The sequence below is a fragment of the Ambystoma mexicanum genome, chromosome 4q, assembly GCF_040938575.1.
Source record: "Ambystoma mexicanum isolate Mex_15411 chromosome 4q, UKY_AmexF1_1, whole genome shotgun sequence".
Taxonomy (NCBI): Eukaryota; Metazoa; Chordata; class Amphibia; order Caudata; family Ambystomatidae; genus Ambystoma; species Ambystoma mexicanum.
This window is the reverse complement of record NC_090928.1, coordinates 775,249,696-775,271,155: the sequence shown is the minus strand read 5'-3', so window position 1 is coordinate 775,271,155 and position 21,460 is coordinate 775,249,696.

The following is a 21,460-nucleotide window of genomic DNA, read 5'->3' as shown; positions in this document are numbered from 1 at the left end:
CTTTTCCCACTGACAAACTGCTTTCACCTACAAGGGCTCATAAAGACTCAGAAGGAGATTACGGGGATGACACTGACAACAGAGACAATGAAGAGCCCATGGAGGAGGCAAGTGATCATGTTTCAGGTGTCAGGGAGAAGTGATGAGACACCATCAAACCAAATGCCTTCCCCATTTAGTCCCACCCCTCTACCATCAGAATCAGGCAGCTACCCAGCCACAATGGCTATGACAACTCCACCCCGGCATGACTACGGACACTGTCCCTGCAGTCCAAATGGACCAGCAGCTGAGGACACTCTGCTGTGGGGGGAGCTGTGCCACAGCTCCTGTGGAGCAAACCTTTCCAGGTCTGTTATGGAAGTTGCTTCACACCCTCCAAGAACGAGGGTCAATCCCCACTCAGGAATAGAATTATAGTGTTCCACTCACATCTCATCTGTCCATTGCTTCTGCCTCCATGTGTCAGTACCTGATCTGGGATTCCACCTTTTTCTCGACAGCAGGGTGTGTGTTGTAAACCGTACCGTAGACTGGGGCACTGAGGTTCTAATTGAGAACTCTGCTGGAGATCCAGGAAAAGGTGCAATCCACAGCAGTCATCAGAGAATAGCAGCACCTTCATATAACTGGTGTGAAGTGGTGATGACCTACAATGAAAAACACTAGTTTTAGAATATGATATGTTTATTAGCAATTCCTTCTCACTTAACCCCACTTGTAGTTGGATACTTACAACTATATGGTGTGGATCTATCTATTTGAAGGATCTTGGTAAATATTAGGGGTAGGATAGGAGATGGTAAAGCACATGAGGTGAACCCTGGAGATCAAGATTTTGATAGGGAGAGTTAGTGACATAAACATGAACCATGAGGTGGTCTCTATGAGAACCAAACAGAAGTTCTCCTACCTGTCCCTATATAATTAATAATTTACTTGGTTAACCCGCAGTGAAAAAGGGTTTGCTGGGGTCTTGCACAAACGTAATTGTGGGAGGAGCTCAGGCATGGATTGCTTCTCTGAGCCTGACGTCGTCCCAAGATCCTCCATCTTGGGTGCAGGTGCCAGGCTCTCATCCATCGTGGGGTCGTCCGCCCTCTGTAGGGGCGTGGAAGCCCTCATTCTCTTGGGGCTGCTTTGGCGCTGCCCGATCAGGGTGTCGGGCCCTCTCTCCTGCTGAGAGCTTTGGCCGTGAACCATGGGTCTTGGCAGGGGCCTGTCTGGGTCGTCGCGCTGATCCGGACTTAACATCGGCTGAGTCCCTAACACCATGGCTGGCATGTCCTTGCGAGCTTGTGGAGAGAGTTTAGCATGGAATAGTGCAAGTATGGGTGGAGGAGAATGAGTTGAATCTTGTGTTTATCTGTTCCTCATTTGGGGCTATTCTTGATGAGATCCACCAGTCCCTGTAGAATACGAGCAAGAGTAGCAGCAGCCAACTAGCTGAGTGGTGACTTGCTAGGGTAGAAGACAGCAGTAAGGCAAGAGTGATGGAGAATGCTCTCCTGGCCCTGAGACCAGGCTTTGGCTGCTGCAGTTGCCGAAGACCGGGCATGGGCCAGGCAGGATGCCTGATTGGCCCAAGAGCAGGCATTAGCTGCTGTGGCTGCACATCATCTTGATCCCTCAGGTTGAATGGTAACATTTCTAGTGTCACTGATGAATGGGAATTGTAAGGTATGTGTCCTTCAAGTATAGAAATATGAACCAATTTCCAAGAGAAGATGCATTCCTTCTATCTTAAAGTCTCTGTCCATTAAACGCCCTGAGACTGATAACAGGGTAGAAACTTTCTTTATTATGAGAAATATGGTGTTGTGGAAACCTGAAGGATTGGAAGAAGTATGTTGCCATTTTCAGGGACTGAAATGGAGGGCTGTAAAACTGTCTGAAAACCAAGACAGTTATTTTCTAACAGTTAGGCAGAATTAAGGTGAGACAACTCTCCCATCTCTATGTATTGAAGCAGAACAGTCAACACAGTAACTGGAGAACAGTGAGGAGAAGGTTGCTCAATATGTTATAACCGATTCACCAGTGACAAAGAGGGAACAACTTGTGTGAACCACAATTTTGAGGCTGAAACTGGTCCGTAACAGAGCTTTCATAGTGTGACCTGAAAGACCCTTGTCAAAATTGACCAGACAAGTGGTCCATGCCTCAGGTGGTCTTTGCCAAACCTTCCTATGGAAGACTCTTATTATACTCTATGTGCTTTATCCAAGGAAAATAAAGTAATAACAAATATGCTCAAGGGTTTCACACATGCATGTCCAAACAGAAGAACCTCTCCCTCAGAACCAGGTTTGGATGATGAAAGTACTTGGTTGAGATATCGGTAATAGCATTATCTAACCTGAGTTCCACAACAAAATTTCTCTGGATCCAAAAGTGATTCCCGGGCCATGGGTGTTTTTACTTGCCTGACAAATCTTCTCCAGAGAACCCAGAAAATTAAGGACCTTTTCCTATCAGGACCTCCATGCTCTTTCTGTGTATTTTCTTGGATCGTTATGGAATCCTCATATGAATGCTATCACTTCTGTGTCAAGGTCCGATGTTTGAACTACATTACCATCAATCATTGGTCTTGGGCATTCTACCTTGCTTTCATTGAGAAAAGGTTCATCAAAACGCTTGCAAATCCATGATTGAATCTACTGAGGGATGTGGTCTGATGGACACCATGCCGCAGAGTTAGGTTGGAAAGTATCTACCATGTTGAATATTTGTTCATATAGATCACCAAAGAAGCACGTAAAAAAATCCACTTTTCTTAGGGGGTTGTTAATATTTTTTTTTCAGAGAAGTCTTGCACCTCGTAATTTGCCGGGAAACAATTTCTCAGTTCACAGATGTCTAAGTGGGAAATCAAAGAGGAAAAGCCATATTCTTTGAATGAAGAATCAATGAGGATTGAATTGACTTGTGGTAAAGTTTCCTTTTAAAATAATGATAGAAGACCCTTTACTCCTAAATAGTTAGCAGAATCCTATAGGAAGCAGCTGTAATAGGGCAGAGACCGTACTTTTCTTTATAGTCTATTTACAAGTCAATACCGCAGGATGGGCAGAGTTCATCCACTGTAAAATAGTCTTCTTTAGTTGGACATCAGTAGGAGAAGCAAATTACCCTTTGCCAGGGTTCAACTCAGCTGCACACCCGCGTCCACTATTGGAAAAACGTAATTAAAGGAAGATTAAAGGAAGATTAAAGGAAGATTCTCATATCTAACTATGGAAGAGGTCACAGACCCCATGAATGATGCAGCACACACATTCAGTTTAACTTGATTTATTTGGAACTTTATATTGTCTTTGGCCAAAGAAAATAGGTCTTACTTAAGATAAAACTTACAAGTAAATTCAGAAGCGTATGTGATGGGAGAGTTTTCTCTCAAACAAAAGGTTTCTAAAGCAAAACCTTTTTCTGACTGCACCCATGGACAGTCAAAAGTCTCTGTATCTCTAGGTCCTTCCTTAGGTGAGTTGTTTGTATCAGCCGCAAGGTGTGGCAGAGAGGCTTCCATTGTCCAGTAACAAGAACTCTTTCCACTGCTTTCCTCAAAGCTTCTTCTGGTCCTCTTACTCCTCTCAGTCCTTTCATTCAACACTTGTGCCAATGGCAGACTTTTCCTCCTCCAAAATTCTTTTAAAGTTATTTCCTTTCCTTCCTCTACCCTGATGTCACTACCACGAAAATCCCACTTCCCTTTTCTTGCCATTTATTCCTTAAAAACTTCCTCTTATATTTGAAATAAGGTTTGGCTTATGTGTACTCTGGTTTACCAGGTGACCCTTATTAGTTAGTCCCTTATGATGAATTCCTTCTGTTTCCTGTTGCGTCTCCAAGAGTGCTGCAGTGTAAAGCCAACAAACCGCACCAAAATTAAGTAGACCAAACAATATTCTTTATGAGAGATGCGCCAGTTTGAGTATTGTAATCAATATTTTATTCCAAAAGACATTACAAATTGCCCTTTGTGATAACATGTGTTTCGGCAAACGCCTTCTTCAGATCAGGGCATAAACCATTGTACACTGCAATTCAATAAGTTTCAAATTCCACAATTGCAAAATAAATAATGAACAGCATCAGTTTGTGTGACAGAAATTAAAGGACAAGTGTAAGGGAGGAATGTTAGGAGGTTAAGAAGACAATAAAGAGACAAAAAAGAAAATATAAAATATAAAAAGTAAAAGGAACCCAATAAAGAGATCATGTGATTTGCAAATGAATGAGAAAAACTTATGAGAACCATAGTCTACTCATATTAGTGTTCAAAGATTGCCTTTACAAGTTGTTTCAACCTAGTAATAGTTGTTGTGTTGTTAAATAGCGATATGGATAGCATATTAGCTTACTAATTATCTGGCGCAAAACGCTTTTCATTCACGGTTAAAGGTTAAAAATATATGTGCTATGAATAATTGTATGCAAAAATAGAAACTCATTAGTGTGTACGCAAATGTTCATTCTTACCGTCCATCTTTATCTGGTCGTTATAGAAGAGTACCAAGTTTCATGGGTTAAATCCCTGAAATAAATGAACTTGATATCAGGCAACGTTTCCGTATCAGGTGCTAAACTATGAATTTTTTTTTATGACTTGCACATGCTGCACTGCCTGCTTATTGTAGTAAATGCAGAAATGCTTACAATATTGGAGATTGGCACAAACTATGTACCACTGATTGTTTGATGTTACGGTAGATCGTTTCACTTGTATTACGCTTTGAAATAGCGCGTGTGCCTATACCTGCACCACTTTAACATTAATAAGGCATGCACATCATATCAAGAAAACACGCAATTCTGTGCCTCTGGTCGTTAACCTGCACAGAATCCAATCCCGCTTGTTTAAATAATGCCTGCTTCACAAAATGCAATATCGTATTACACAAGAGGTGTACATTTGCATATATGTGTATGCATTAATATCTTCGCCTTGGCCTCGCAATGCAATGCGGTTTGCCGTCACCATTCTAATATTGTTGTATCTGGTTATCATGGTAGCGAGGAGTTATGAGTCCTTTCTCTGTTACCCTAACCGAGTGGCGCCGCCATATTTTGGGAGGCCAGTATTCTTATTCTAGAGGCAGGACCGACATATTTTGGGTATAAATGCCGTTCTTTTTAAATAATGAATATAAACACCTTATTATTAGTGCTGAACTAGGCACTATAAATACAAGTATGTATTATTAGTGTGGATACTTGTAATATCTAGATTGGTTGTCTGCACTGGGTGCACACTGTGTAGATGGTGGAATGTCATTAGGTCATCTAGAATCTTATGTGTCATTAAGGTTCTGAATCCTACAGTTGGGATCTTCAGGATGGGAGAGCTTACTGACTGGATGTATCTTGCCTAGCTACTGTCTCATATATATAAGCTTACCCTATAACTAATAATAAAGCTCATCTACTTTTATAATAATCAGTCTCCAGCTTCTTACCTGATCTCCAGTAATGCGGATACTACAATACTGCATTTGGTCCCAAAATATAATTTGATATTTTAAATTTTACTTGGCTGCTACTAAATTTAACATATGTTCCTGCTGTGTGTACTGTATAACCATAATATAATTGCTTCCAGTACGTGCAAATTGGAGTGTTTCCACCATTAGGGTAGGATTAGTGTATTCTTTGTGCATATTACTCTTATTTGTAAGTTTACTTCGCACATATTGTGTAAATCAATTTCTCTCTCTTAGAAATTCCAATTCTCATGTATAGTCATATGAGACCATGACACCTGTCAGGCGTAATGCAATGAAACTAATGCAAAACGTACATACCTCCAATAGGGATAGAAAGATTAGGCAGAGCCCATGGGGAACCATGCCATATACAGTGTCAACATTTATATCAACAATAGTTATAAGCAAGCTTGTTTTTTAACACAGCTGTTTAAGATATATGACAAATCATTACTCTTGGAGGCTAATATGGTATCAACCTTTCTCTCTCCGCTGACCACAGACTTAGAGAAAGGAGATCATCTAATTGTCTGAATTTAGGCCTCTAGCAGTTGTGTTAAATTTGCATATAAACCTTGCTTCAGTTTCAAAGCGTAATACAAGTGAAATGATCTACCGTAACATCAAACAATGAAGATTCCCCCTGTTAGAGAGCTCTTGATTCTATTAAAAACAAGGAGGCGAGCATTATACTTCATCTTCTCTTTTTTTTTTTTTAAATAAGCATTTTCTTTTTTTTTTCTTCAAAAAACTTCATGTCCCATCAGTCACAAGCCCCTGTAGTTCCAGTGTCCTGGCCATGTGACCTAGTCCTTCCTCTTCCTGTGTTCCTCCTCTTCTTGACTGCTTCAAACTGCAATCTAATCGAAAACTGAACTGCCAACCAGATCAACATAGTCTCTGAACTTTGAGCTCTTTGGCGAGTCGATTTCTCGCATTCTAACTTGCGGTTTCATTCAACGCGGCTCGCTCCCTTCCAGGGCGATTTCAGCCGTTCTTCTGCTCATCGCCTAATGTCAGAAACAATAGGACATGTCAGGGCGGCGGATACACACTCTATTCTGGCAGAAATTCATGTAAGTCATTTTGAAATACATCACAGTAATCTATCCATCACTACTTTAAGTCTCCCGTGTATCTAGGGTGGGAAAATAATGCTTGCCTCCTTCTCTTTAATAGAATCAAGAGTTCCCTGCGCTATTAGCTGGGGGAATCTTCATTCTATGTCAAGACGGAGGCGAGCATTAGGCTTGTTCAAAGCTTCGTTCCACAGCTTCTGCTAGGCTATTAACTGGTCTAAAATAAAACATTCTAAATGTGGTATCACTAGCCTAAACTGCTGCTTTCAGAATATCTTGCAAAGTTGCGCCTTGCCCCAATGCTTTTGATGCCATTGCGCCCCTAACTGAGTGCACTCCAAATCTGGACATATCTATGCCTGCTAGGCTCATGATCGCTCTGACGCATCTTGCTACGGTGGCTGTTGCTACGCCTTTATGTGGCTTCCTGCGCGCTATTAACAATTGGGTCCGCTGTTCTACTCTCGTATTCTTTTATGCATGCAGCTACACACCACTTTGGATGCTCTTGGTAAGTTATCGTGGAGGAGTCTGTCTTTGATCTCCTGACCAGATTGAATGTTACTCCATCTGATCCATATACTTTTCTATTCACTTCTAGCGCCTTGACGTCTGCTACTCTCCTACATGATACCATACATAACGGCATTGCTAGTTTTCCAGATAGTCTTTCTAACGACAGATATCTATTACAGGGCCACTCTGCTAGTCATTTTAGCACTACTGCCACGTCCCATAAGGACTCGTACCTCAGCTGTGACAGTTTCCTAAACCTTATTCCTTTTAGAAGTCGAATTAATGCCACATTCTCTCCTACTGGCACTCCTTCTACGGGCGTGTGACCTGCTGATATCGCGGATCTATATACTCCCATTGTTCTATAGGTTTCCCCATCTTGTAAGAGTTCCGCTAAAAAATTTGGTATCTCAACTAGAGGGGCAGAAACGGAATGAAGACTTCTCCTTTTGCACCATCTCGACCATCTGTTCCATGCTGCGTCAAAGCTCCTTCTAGTTGAAGGGGCCCATGACTCAGCGATGAGGCTCGCCGCCTGCGCCGAAATTCCTGGGAGGTTCCAGCGTCTCCTGCTATCTTGCACGTCATCGGCGGCAGAGTCCCCTTCACTCTCAGAGGGTGAAATGACCCAACTGGGTCCGTGAGAAGGTTCTCCGCTCGGGGTAGAATTCTCGGGTAGTCTGTCACTAGCTCCATGATTGCTGGAAACCATACTTGCGATTTCCATATTGGGGCTACTACATTCAGATTCGCTGCTTCTCTGCATACTTTTGAAGGTACCCTGCTCATCATTATGAAAGGTGGGACTGAGTAGAGTATCTGCCCTCTCCAATCTTGCAGAAAAGCATCTACTCCCGCTGCTGCTGGGTCCAGCCTCCAGCTGAAAAATCTTTCCTTCTGCGCGTTCAGTCTGGACACAAACAGATCTGTGTGAACTGGTCCCAAGCGCTCTTCTATCTGTCGGAAGATCTCTCTGTCCAGCATCCAGTCGCTGGAGTCTGCTAGGTGCCTGGAGTTCCAGTCTGCTATTACATTCAGCAAGCCTGGCAGGTATTCTGCCACTACTGAGGTCCCTGACTCTAGGCAGGAGTGCCAGAAATCCTTGGCTATCTCTGCTAATAATTTGGATTTCGTCCCTCCTAAGTGATTGATGTACCTGACTGCTGAAATGTTGTCCATTTTCAACAGAATACATGAATTCACTTTGCCTCTCGTAAATGCCTTGATCTCAAATGATACGGCTAACAGTTCAAGACAGTTGATGGGCAGTCTGAGTTCCTGCGCACTCTACCTGCCTCCTGTTTGGAGCTCCCCACACCGGGCTCCCCAGCCCGTACTGCCGGCATCCGATTCTATTATTATATAGGGCCGGTCACCAAAGATGGCTCTGCCGTTCCATGCTTCCATGTTCTGTAACCACCACTCCAGTTCTGTCCTGGACTCTTGATCTAGGGGCACCAGTTGGTGGTAGCATAAGCCTTGCTGAAGGTATCTTATTTTCAGCCGCTGGAGCGCTCGGTAATGCAGTGGCCCTGGGAATATCGATTGTATTGACGCTGCCAGCAGGCCTACTATTCGCGCTATTGTGCGCAACAAGATAACTGTTTTGCTGAGACATATTCTTATTTCTCTTTTTATGCCTCTTATGTTTCTGCTCGGGTGCTCTAAAGTTGCTGTACTGGTGTCTTTGACGAACCCTAGGAACTAGGGTCTCCTCTTTGCCGGTCTCATATCCGACTTCTCTTGATTCACTAGAAACCCGAGGGACGTCAAGAGGTTCACCACCCAGTTGTTCTGATAAAGGAGTGTATCTCTGCTGCTTGCCATCAGCAGGATATCGTCTAGGTACATAATGATTTGGATTCCTTTCTCCCTGATCGCTGCTGCTACTGGCTTCATGAGTTTCGTAAATGCCCATGGTGCCGATGCCAGTCCAAATGACATTGTTGCAAATTGCCATAATTGCCCGTCCCAGTCGAAGGCTAGAAAGGGATGGTAACCTTCTTGCACTAGTATCATAAGAGAGACATCTTTCAAATCTATCCTCGCTAGCCAGTCGTGCTGTCTGGGCGCGTCCCTGAGCTGGTGGGTACTCAGCATTTTGAAATGGTTGCAGACCACCCAGCTGTTCATGTCCTTCAGATTTATCACTGGTCTCACTTTGTCTTTCCTGTGAACCAGGAACATATTGCATACGAATCTCGTTTGTCCATTGCACGGTTCGATTGCTCGCTTTTCCACTAGGCTCTGCAGCTCTGCGTGCAATAAGTCTTTCTCTTCCACGGCTGAGACTAGTGGGCAGGAGGCTTGTTACTTAGTAGGGGTCTCTGTATGTGCAAATCTTTGTCTGTCTGCAAGACCCAAGCGTCACTGAATTCTGCTGTCCTCTCCCCTACTGGTGGATATGCAAAAACTCTCACGTGCGGGAAGTTCTGTCCTCTTCCCTGACCTCTGCTTCGTCTTCCTTTAGAAGGTGTCTGGCTGCCTGTTTTCCCAGTATTGGTCTCTATTGGCTTAAGCCCTTCTGGACGTCTGATAACGACTGGTCGCTCGACCTCTATACCGACCGGTCCCGCCAAAAACTCTTCTGGGGAAGATTTTCTTTATGGAGGCCTCGGCCTTCTCTAGGGAAGTGTAGGTTCCCACAAACCTCCCCATTTCTTTGCCGAAGGTCTCTCCGAACAACAGTCCTTGAGCTGCGTCGCCTGCTTTTTATGATGATAAGTCCCCTAGTTTGGAATCTATCTTCCGAAGAAGCCCTCTTCTGCGCTCAGACAATATTGCACAGTTGGTGTTTCCTAGGAGGCATACGGCTCTCTGCTCCCAGTTCGCCAGTACTCCTGGGTCTACCTCCTCTCGTGTGTCTTTAGCTCGCTTGGCTAAGTCCATTATTTTTTCCAGTGGTCCGGCTAGATCTAGGACCTTTTCCTGACAACTTCGCCATGAGCGATCTATCCCCTTCCTGGGGTCGCTGTTCGTCTTGGAAACGAATACCAACATCTTCAGATCTAGCTCTGGAGCTTCTGCCACTTTGCCGGCAGTTCCGGTCTTGGGCACTCTGCCCTCATTCTCTGCCTCACTTCTTTTTCCAGTGCCTAACGTAGTCTTTGGGTCATGTATTTTGAGACCCTCGGGATGGTACCCATTCCGAAGATTTCGGATTCCAGATATCCTCTGGATGAAACATGTCCGAAGTCTCCTCCTCTTCTAAATTATTGAGCTAATGTGTGGGAGCGAGGGGCCAATAGGCCCCTCTCTGCCATCACTTCTCACTACAAAACTCGGACCAGGTGCCTCCAGTGGTGGGTACGCCCCTCGCCCTTATGCGATGTTAACTTTGGATTACATTCGCGTAGATGGAACCACTGAGCAGGACACGGGGTATCCATTTTTTGTACCCCCTTTCGATTCCATCTTGGTGACCAGGCCTCACTGCGATAGTACAAAGTGCCTCTCTCCCTTTCCCCGCCGCAGCAGCTCAGAGCACATGGCCCCCACCCTCGTTCCTACTCTGACTGGAAAACTCTGCAGCTCCATTCTCACGCTGAAGCCGGAGATGCTGGCAACAAATAATAAATGTAACACATCTCTTTTCCTCTGAGATCACTGGCCTGCATGTGAACCAACATGAGCCAAGCACATAGCTCGTCCATCTCTACAAAAATGTCCTTGCCCTCTTACCCTCGCCAGTTGAAACTTATTGCCATTCTAACCCTGTGTCCTGGCAAGGTATTCCTTTCATGTGCCAGACCGCTGATCATGCTATGAAGCCCACCCAACAGACCCCAACTAACATTAGACCCCTGCTGCAGTATATCGTGCCCAATACTAACAAATGCCACATACCTGAGATTCTTGTGAGACTAACCCCACAGTTCAATGAGAGTATTATAGTGGTCAAGACCCGTAAACATGTGACCTGTATAACCCAAATGTTATGCATGATATAGATACCTGTGTGATTTGTACAATGAAATGATAAACTACTGAGGGTCTTTTGATCAACCATTATTTAGTGCATGCATTATTTAGAATGTATTTTCTTAGCTTAGATAGTGACCACCGTGTTTCACAGCGACCTGACCTTCACCCATCCGGAGCACAGATGTCTGACGTCAATCCTCCCGCCAACCAAGCAACCAACCCGGAGGAAGAGATGATTCCCACACCTAAGACACCACCCCGGCTGACCAATCCGGGTCCAACGTAGCATATGTTAGATATGCCAATGTGCTTATATAAATGTGTTGTAACCTTGATGTGGTCAGAGCGCTCTCAGAGATCTAGATAAACTTTTCCTTGAAATCTCGCAGCCTGCTCTTTTGTGCCTTATTCCCTGTCCAGGGAGTGTCTGTTTTATTCATTTTTACACGTATAAGTCAGGGAGGGCACAAACATTTGGTGACCCCGACGTGATCGGAGAGGTGCTGTGCGGCGAGATCCGGGACACCCCCCAGCAAAACCATCGCCTCCGCGGCCGACCAGCCTGTGCGCACTAGGAAGAAGGGTCAAGGGTTCCCGGTTGACGAATACCCAACTGAAAAGCGCTCACCGAGGCGGGCCACGGCTTGGTTGGGGTGCGAGCCTGACTGGGGTCGGACTGCGAGCAGTGACCCTCGAGTCACATGACTGAACACGTGAGTGCCGGTTGCGAAGGTTACTAAGGAAAGGTAAGGGGGAAATAGGGGGGACAGGTGGTAATGGGTTATAGAGAACAGTAGGGCCTGTGTGAGTGATGATGAGGCTTTTCTGATCTGTCCTTTATATGGCCATTAGGTTTTTGTGAGAAGTGAAGAGAAAAAGAGAAGTGGTATCCTAGCCCGAAGGGAAACAACTACAAAATAGAAGAGAAGTACTAGACCTGTGGCGAATGTTTGAAGAAGTTACGCCTACAGCAGAGGTAGGTAAAGAAAGAACGAATGAAACCCAGAAAACGCAGGAAGAGGTAAGCGCAATGCCAAAGGGCGAGTGCACAACCACTACAGCTGAAGGCAATACAAAGAAAATATATCCTTTAATGTTAAGGTCAGCAGTAGGATACAGCGAGCCCATGTACATACCAGCATGTCCCACCCCCGCACCCTCAACCGGAGCAGTCGCCACAGCACCACCGTCCTATGATAAAGGAGGTTTGTATGGTCCGACAAGTGCACCCCCCATGAATTTGGCACACTTAACTGGAGAATTAGACTACCAGCTAGCGCTGCACAGATGGAAATAACGCGGCTAAGGGCATTGTGCGATAGAGGCCAAATGCTCCAGGGGGAGGAGAGGTGCCACCGTTATCTATGGCAGGTCTAACGCCAACATTAAGCACAGCAGGGGAAGTGGCGCAAGCAATCTCAGAGCCAGCGTGATCAATATCATCACAAGGAACACGCTGTTACGCTCACCTGGCTCCCACAAAGGTGTCGATCTGGACTGGACTGCTGCGGTCTCCACCAATGTGACGCACAGGGCCGAGATGACGGACTGGACTGGCCCACCTAGCTTCCTTCGCTTGGCCCATAGGAATATTCTTCTGCAAGTGGAGAAAGGGAATTAACAACCCGTGGAGTTGAGCGTAAATCCCTCCACCCTGCTGTTCTCCCCACTGATCACCTTGGATGTTCCCTCTTATAGTCTCACCTGATGATTTGAAAAGATGAGCTCTCCATCCTGCATTGAGCGCAGGGGCACGTAGATAACCAGTTGCTTCACTGGCTCGAAGGAATTGGTGAGTTCCAGGACAATATTGACTCCGATATTCCCGGCAAGATGCCGTAAGTATGTAGTTCATAAGAGTTCAAATGCCTGACTTTCACTCTTGCCCGATTCCTTGCAGGTTGCAGCTTGACCCTACTGAAGAGTTCCTCATGGCAACCGGTAATGTTCTGGTAAGGATTTGTATTATCCAATACAGTTTGATAAAATAATGTCCATATGTAACCTGTTGCTTTCTCCCTTATTCAGGCGCTGAGAGAAAGTATGAAGTCTCGGGGAATAATGCCTCTGGCGGTAAAATTAGGTAAGTCTATTGTGGTGAGGGGGGTTCCCCTTGTTAGTCCCTTGTTTCACCTTGCTGTCCTTTTGTTTCCCCTTAGGGGCCGGGGTTTGGCTAGGATGCAGTGGAAGCTGCGCCGACTCGTGAAGAAGAATAGTACCCCCGGTGGTAAAATCAGGTAAGTCTATGGGGGGTATTCCTCTGTGTATTCCCTTGGCTCACCTTGCTGTTCTTGTCTTCTCCTTAGGTGCCGGAGTGCGGCGGTAACATGCAGGAGGATGCAGTGAAAAGTGAAGATGCTGCGAAGGCCGGTGAGTTCAGCACGGCGCTGCAGCAGGCGAGGCGATGCGCATAAAATAACTTCTTTCTTCCAGCTCGAAGGCGCGATGGATCGGGAATTCAGGTAAGGATCAAAGGTATTGCTCTTGTTCTAACCTTTTCTCCTTATTTCTCCCTTTTTCTAGGAGCTCCAAACTCGAGGCAGGCGTGGCAGAAGACTGGATGCAGACTTGCAGGCACGGTGAGCGTTGCGCTGCTGGATGCAGAATAACGCAAAGCGTGTGCTGCTCTTCGGGCGTGGTTTAAATAGCCCCCAAAGTAGTCCCAGGTAAGTATTCCTCCCCAGCCCCACCCAAGTAAAAAAATAGTCCCTAGGTAAAATAGTCCCTTCCAAGCCTCGCTTGGCTTGGAGCTCTTGCAGCATGGTCTGCATCAGGTAAGTTTGCAGCATGGTCTGCATCAGGTAAGTTTTAATCTATGAGCCTGGCGCCTATGGCACCAGGACTGCCTCTCCATATGAGCCTGGTGCCATAGGCGCCAGGACTGCACCCAAATATCCCTAGCCGGGGTTGTTGGGGTTGCTTGGGGTAGCTTGATGCCTGCTTCCGGGTTTGCTGGACTTGGTCTGGGTCCCCGGGGGTAGGCATCATGACACACGCATACCACAAGGGCGAGAGAAAGAGTGGCAGTCAGGGGAGTTCCTGTTTCATCTAAATGACAAACCCGTGAGGATTATACGCCCGCCCACCCCAGAAAGTGAGAAAGGAGAAGGATATGAAGAAAACAATGAGCAAGAATCAGAAATAGAAGAGGTATGGAGTGACTTAGACGAATATGAAGAGGCAGCTGCCGAGGCCGGGTCCCCACTGCCAAACCGCCATTACCCAGATACACCATCGCCACCATTATGGCAGGGTAGATTAAGACAGAGAGGGGGAAACATGATGGTAAGTAAAATAAAGAAAGGTGCGGTAAGTAAGATAGGAAAGAAATACAAGTTACAAATGCCGTTGATACATAAAGGAGCAGGTAGGCCACACTACATTACATGGGCCCAAATGGATAAAAACAACTTGCTGAAGGTCCTCCCCCCACTGTCGGGAGGGTTGGGGAAATGGATACACGCCTTTGAGAAAAACACGCCACTAGCAATAGGGGATGTGAAAAGTTTATTAGTGTCAGCAATTGGTGACCAAGCAGACGCAGTGTGGGAAAAGGCCAGATTCCCCGGGGTAACGATGAGTTGTGACCGCCACGATGAGTCGGCGTTCAACAAGGTTCGAGCACAAGTATGGGATGCATTGCGGTGCAAGTTTCCAGATATTCCAGATTTACATTTAGTGATGCATTGTACAATGGAGGAGAACGAGGATCCTACGCAATTCATACTGCGGGTGCAGGATTTATGGAGAAATTAAACTGGCACGGCGTGGAACCAGTCCACCGCCTTGTTCTATTTTATCATCAACAAGGGGCTCCCGAAGGAGGTACAGAAGGCCTTGGACAAAATAGCTGGGATAGAAGGCAAGGGTTGGCCTGAAATAAAGAGTATATTTGTGCACCACTGCAGGAGGATCAAAGAGAGAGAAAAGGAGATAGCACAAAAAAGGCTGGCAGTCAAGGCGAAGCTGGCACAGAACAAATTGGTGAAGGTCGCCACCATCAACGACAGCGTAGCCACAGACAGAGAAAACGAGGGGGATGAAGGAGCGGGAAACAGACCAGTAACAAAAGCGGCACTGCGGGCAACAGGAGGACGAGGACCGTGGAACGGAGAAGAGCAATACAGCGGACAACAGTGGCAAGAAAGACCAGCAAGAGGAAGAGGTGGGTACCGTGGCCAGAGAGGGGGGTTTGGAGGTATGGGGAATAGAGGATTTGGTGGTCAAGGAATGAGAGGCGGACCACAAGGGTCATGCTGGAATTGTGGGAGATGGGGACACTATTCCAGAGATTGTAGAATGCGGCCTTCAGGGTATTTCCAGGGGCAACAGCCCATGGAGAACAAACAAGGCTGGGGGTGCCCACACCCAGGTAGCCCCTATGGACTACCGATGGGAGGAGGGAGACAGCAGGACCAGTGCTATAACGAACCTCAGATGCAGCAAGGACAGCAACCACCGCCACAACCTATGGCAAGACAAAACGCAGTAGGAAACGCAAACAATAATTGTTTTGCAACAGCCGCAAACGGTGCGCCCTCACCATACCGTGGTGTGACCGTGGTTGGAGGCAATGTCTTTTCAGTGCCAGGGCAAGAAAGACTTTCAGATTAGGACAGCCCACAGGGAACACTTGCGTGTCCAGTCCTATCCACCACCCTACGTGCAGAAGAGGAACCACTAGTGGGGGCAGAGATAGGAAATAAGCAGTTTATCTCTATGGTAGACTCAGGAGCGGAGAAATCATGTCTTATGGAAGGGCGGTTTCCACTCTCAGGCAGTAATTTAGAGATGCAGGGGTTCTGTGGGGCTATTTTGAAAGTTCCTTACACTAAAGATCTTGATATAACGATGGGGGGGGAAACCGTGCGTGCACCCTTACTGTACCACGAAGGCGCGCCAATTAATTTGCTGGGGAGAGATTTGTTAAGTAAATTAAATATGACCATCTCGTTTACAGAACGAGGAATAGTATGTTCAACCCTAGGAGTGTGCCCAGTACGAGCTATGTTGATGATCAGCACCGTGATGAATGAAGTTGTGGTGCGAGGGATACCCATTGATATAAGCATGTTTATTTATGGCATCAAGGTATTAGCAAGAGCGGTGCCAGAGATAACGAGAAAAGAATGGAGAACACCAGCAGATTTCATATTCCGCCCAATTGCACACACAGATGTCGTGCCAGGCACGATAATGTCCATAGACATCGAGGCAGTTCAGGTATACAGAAAACGTATTGTGGTCATAGGACTGGACGCGCATGGGTGCGAGTGGGGAACTGTGTTATGCATAGACCCAAACATAATGCTACGAGACATAACAGATGAGGAATTATTCACTGATAGTGAAGATGACGGAGAAATAATAATGGAAATAAGTATACCATGTGATATTATGATCCAGTACAGAGAGGTACACAACCCACTCATGGCTAGGGTTAATGCCCCACTGGCTATATTTGAGGAAGACATGGCAAAGGTAGTACCTAAAATTTGGACCACAGGGCCCCACGATGTAGGGTTACTGCATGAGGTGACACCAATAAAAATAAAACTCAAGCCAGGTGCAATACCGCCAAGAGTAAAACAATATCCCATATCGAGAGAAGCAGAGGAGGGAATTAGGGAAACCATAAATGCCCTCCTAAAACAAGGCATCATAGTGCCATCAAACTCCCCATGTAATACGGCAATTTTCCCAATCAAAAAAGCAAAAGGAGGGGCGTGGAGGATGATCCAAATCCTCCGCCCACTCAATGACGTCATTCAAAAAGAGTTCCCATTAGTGCCTAACCCGGCATCAATATTGTGCAGCGTACCGAAAGAATCAACATGTTTTGCTGTAATTGATTTGAAGAATGCTTTCTTCTCCATACCACTCGACCCAGGATCCCAATACCTGACAGCGTTCACATTAGAGAACAACAGGTATGAACATCGCAGACTCCCACAAGGGCATTGCGAAAGCCCCAGCATCTTTAACAGGGTGTTACGTGAAGACATTGGAAACATAGATGTAGAGAGCACCATCATCCAATACGTAGACAATTTACTCGTCTGCAGCCATACAGAAGAAAAGTGCAGAGAAGACTCGATAGCACTACTGAATGTGCTAGCTACGAAGGGGTACAAGGTGAACAAAGGAAAATTGCAATACTGCCTCGCCGAGGTTGTATACCTTAGACAGCTAATATCAAAAGATGGGAAGCGAATACTCCCAGACAGAGCAGCTGCTATACGCAACATAATAATCCCAAAAACTGTGAAAGACATGCAAATGTTTCTTGGCATTTGTAACTATTGCCTAGCCTGGATCCTTGATTACGCGGCATACACACGCCCCTTACTACAAGCGTTAAAAGAAGCACAGAAAAATAGAGCCGCAATAAAATGGACGCATGAAATTATGACACAGTATTTTAAATTAAAAGACCTCATTGCTGATGCCCCAGTCTTCGCGAACCCAGATTATGAGAGGGAATTTTTCTTGTTTTCACACTGTAATGGAACACTGATGACAGCAGTACTGACACAAAAAACATCTTTAGGTCACAAACCATTGGCTTATTACAGTGGGACACCAGATCCAGTAATGCAAGGCCATTTCGTGTGCGAAAACAGGCTCTCGCAGCTGCGGCCTTCGCGATGGAAAAGAGCGCCACCATTGTCATGGGATGTTCAGTAACGCTATATGCGGAGCCTTCCCTATTCGCCATTCTTGAGCGATCAAAATCAACACTAACGACACAGAGAGCAACAGCATATGAAATAATAATTTCGAGCCCCAACGTACACGTTGTAAGGTGCAAAACAGTAAACCCAGCAACATTCATCACAGAGCCATGTACGACAGAGGGCATACAGGAACACGATTGCGCCACATATGAGGTGGAAGGTGATGACATCCCAAAAGCAAGTGAAAATGCCCAGAAGGAGGGAGAAATATATTTCATAGATGGGTCAGCATCAATAAACCCCGAAACAGGGGAAAAACCCATAAGGATGGCGGTAGTGCGCATGGAGGAAGATAAGTATGAGACGATTGTGCAAAGCGCCTCCCATCCCATTACTCTGCACAGGCAGCCGAACTAACTGCACTGATCGAAGCACTACATACAGCTAAGGGATGTGCGGTGACAATATACTCAGACTCAGCATATGCAACTACCACAGTCCACTCAGGGTTGTCACGGTGGCATAGACGTGGATTCAGGAGGGCGGACGGTTCTCCAGTACAGCATGCAACATTGTTGAATGAGTTAATAGATGCATTAGCAGTACCATCGTTAGTGGCAGTGGTGAAATGCCAAGCCCTTACCAACAACACAGATGCAATCTCATTGGGAAACGCGGCAGCCGAAGCAGCGGCGAAGGAGGCCTCGTATTTCAATGTAACACCAACACTCAAATGCGTTTTAAAAGCAACCATTACATACCTACTCGAAGAAGCCTACAGTAACAAACCAATAGCACAGATAATAGAGTTACAAAGAAGAGCACCACAGGAGGAGCAAGAATTGTGGAGCAAACGGGGATGTAAACAATCAGCCACAGATCTCATTTGGAGACAGGAGACAACAGGAAACGTAGTAATGCCCGTAGAGTTACTAGAAATAGCATTCCAACAGCTGCATTTCCCCGGCCATGTAGCAAAACAACACATTGCCGCAGACATCCAGGAACACTGGTTCGTCCCCAATTTGCAAGAGCACCTGTCAAAATTCATTGTAGAATGCATAACATGCCAAACATATAATTCAAGGATGACATTGAGAACACTGCACGGTACACTGCCCCGACCAACAGGACCATTTAGAGAGCTCCATATAGACTATGCTGATATGGGAGAGCGGTGTAATGGAGCGAGATTTTTGATTGTGGTGGTATGCCCTTTTTCGAGATGGGTGGAAGCGGGACCATGTCCCCACCCAGACGCGAAGTGTGCAGCAAAGTTCCTTGTTCGGGAAGTGTTTGCCCGATGGGGAATATGCGATGTGATAAGATCAGACAACGGTACGCACTTCGTGAATGACCTCTTTAAGGAAGTGACATCACTCCTGGGGGTAAAACACAAACTATGCTCAATTTATCATCCGATGGCGAATGGAATGGTAGAAAAGATCAACGGATTGCTGAAGAGTAAGTTATCCAAGTTGTGTAATACACTGAAGAAGAACTGGGTGTATTGCTTGCCCCTAGCACTGTTCCAACTCAGGACGCAACCATGTAAAGACCACCATCTGAGCCCCCACGAAATTGTAACTAGGAGGCGAATACACACGCCAGTATCGCCGATTAGAAGAGCATCAGATGCGCACAGGGCTGCCACAGTGCTGGGGGAAGAGTTCAAGGAATACCTGATCCAGTTAACACGCGCAGTACGCAGCTTAGCGCGACAAATAGCACCGCCTTTTACTGAAAATGTGGCGACTGATACTACCACACAGGCCACAGACAGTTCAAGCGGGCCACTGATGCCAGCAGCACACGGGTACGTCCGCAGCTTTGTGAGGAGGTGGAACTCACCTAGGTTTCATGGCTCTTACGAGGTCATCTACAGTACACCCACTGCAGTGAAGGTGAAAGGATTTAAGTATTGGGTGCACTTATCAGATGTGAGGAGGGCACACGATAGTAAAATCCCCCAGGGGGAGCAAGATGGTGCCACTGGTACCACAAATGAGGTTGAAAAGGGATAATAAAATTGTCGGTAAAGAGAACTTGCAGAGATAAAAGTTATGATATGCATCTTCTTTTGCACAACGTATCTCCTAATTCCTTCTTTTCCATTTTTCCTTTTTTCATTTTTTTGATTGTTTGATAGTCTCTCCACACCTCTCTACTCTCCACTCTCGCTCTCTCCTTCCTTTCGATCATTGTTCCACGCATTTCTCCATCACTCTTTCTCTCTCCTCCTCTCCATAGTAAAAGCAAATGTGTAATAGAGTAAACGAGCAAACATGACTAAAAATGATGCTTAAATGTGAAGTTGAACAAGAAATGTAAAAACATGTATATATTGTAGTGATTTAACAAATTTATATCGCCCCTTCAGGTGACAAATGACCCAACGAACCACAATCGTGGAGAACCAATTAATGCTAGATAATGATAGGGACGCCATTAGGGCTAAAAGGTTCAGTAATGTTGAATGTGTTTTGAAATGTGCTGCAGTATTGATGTCAGTAATGTTGTTTTTCATGGCTTGGTATTATACCCTTCTATCTTTGGTTAATGACATGCACAAGGGGGGAGTGGGGCTAACCTGATACGCGAAGGGTCGCACTTGATATGGACTGGGGTAAAGACTATATGGAAAGGATCACATGAGATTAACATCAACGATTCACATGTAATGCAACCTTCAGAACACACCGCTGTAGGATCAACAAGTGTATCATTGTTACGTCTGAATATAAATATGAGTAATGCTTATGGATGTAACGAATATGATGGAGATTATTATTGGCCAAATGATTTAACTAATACTAGTACTCGTTCACAGACAACCATACACCCTACCTCACGCAACATTGCTGCTACTGATGAAGATACACATACCATATGGAATAACAATGATACAAACTGGGCTGGAATGTTTCCAATACATTACAAAAAGGTGAAAAACAATAACAAGGAAGGGAGGAGGAGGAGAAAAAGGGGTGCGGGAGGGAAAAAATACGACATTTATCATGACCTGGGGTTAGAGGAAATAGAAGATCCCCGCCACCCTGATCAATCAAATAAATGGTATTCCGACATGAGTGCCACGGCGAAGCAAGCAACAAATGAAAGCTGCTACGTCTGTTCACTCATTCCGCATGCATCAGGAACACCGAAAATGTTAGTACCGCAGGAAGTGCTCTTGTCGGAGGCCCAATGTTTAATTCATCTGGTTTTATGCAGAATAAAGAGCACTTTCCAAGCGCACAGCGTCACATTGAAAAAACTGGAAAATGAGAGAACGTGCACAAGCAGACCCCAAGGAGTCATTTGCCTCAAGGAACCATTTCTTGTCATCAAGGGGACGCGGTATGCAGAAAATAAGTGGCACGAAGAAACTATCGAATGCAAAGCAGAAGCACTGCGAGGCCTATCCAATGACACTTTCCAATGGATAAAGGAGGTATGTGACCCCATCTGGTCGCAACATGTCACAAAGCTAACGTGGGTCACAGCATTAGAAAAGCCTATCAAAATACATAAAGAAGTGCCACATGAACTGTGTTTCCATGGGGAGGGAATAGTGGACATGGGTGAGACAAGGAAGGAGAAGCGTCAGAAGCGGCGGTAGCTCTAGGCTTTCCGTGCGGCTTGACGCTTAGGTTAGGTCCTTTCCTCTAACCTATCACGTCCACGTCTGTTGCTGGTGTCTGCTGTCAGCATTTCGGCACCTCGGCAGCGGCTGAACCCCAGGGGCTCCGCGACCTTGCTGAGCTTTCTCCATCCA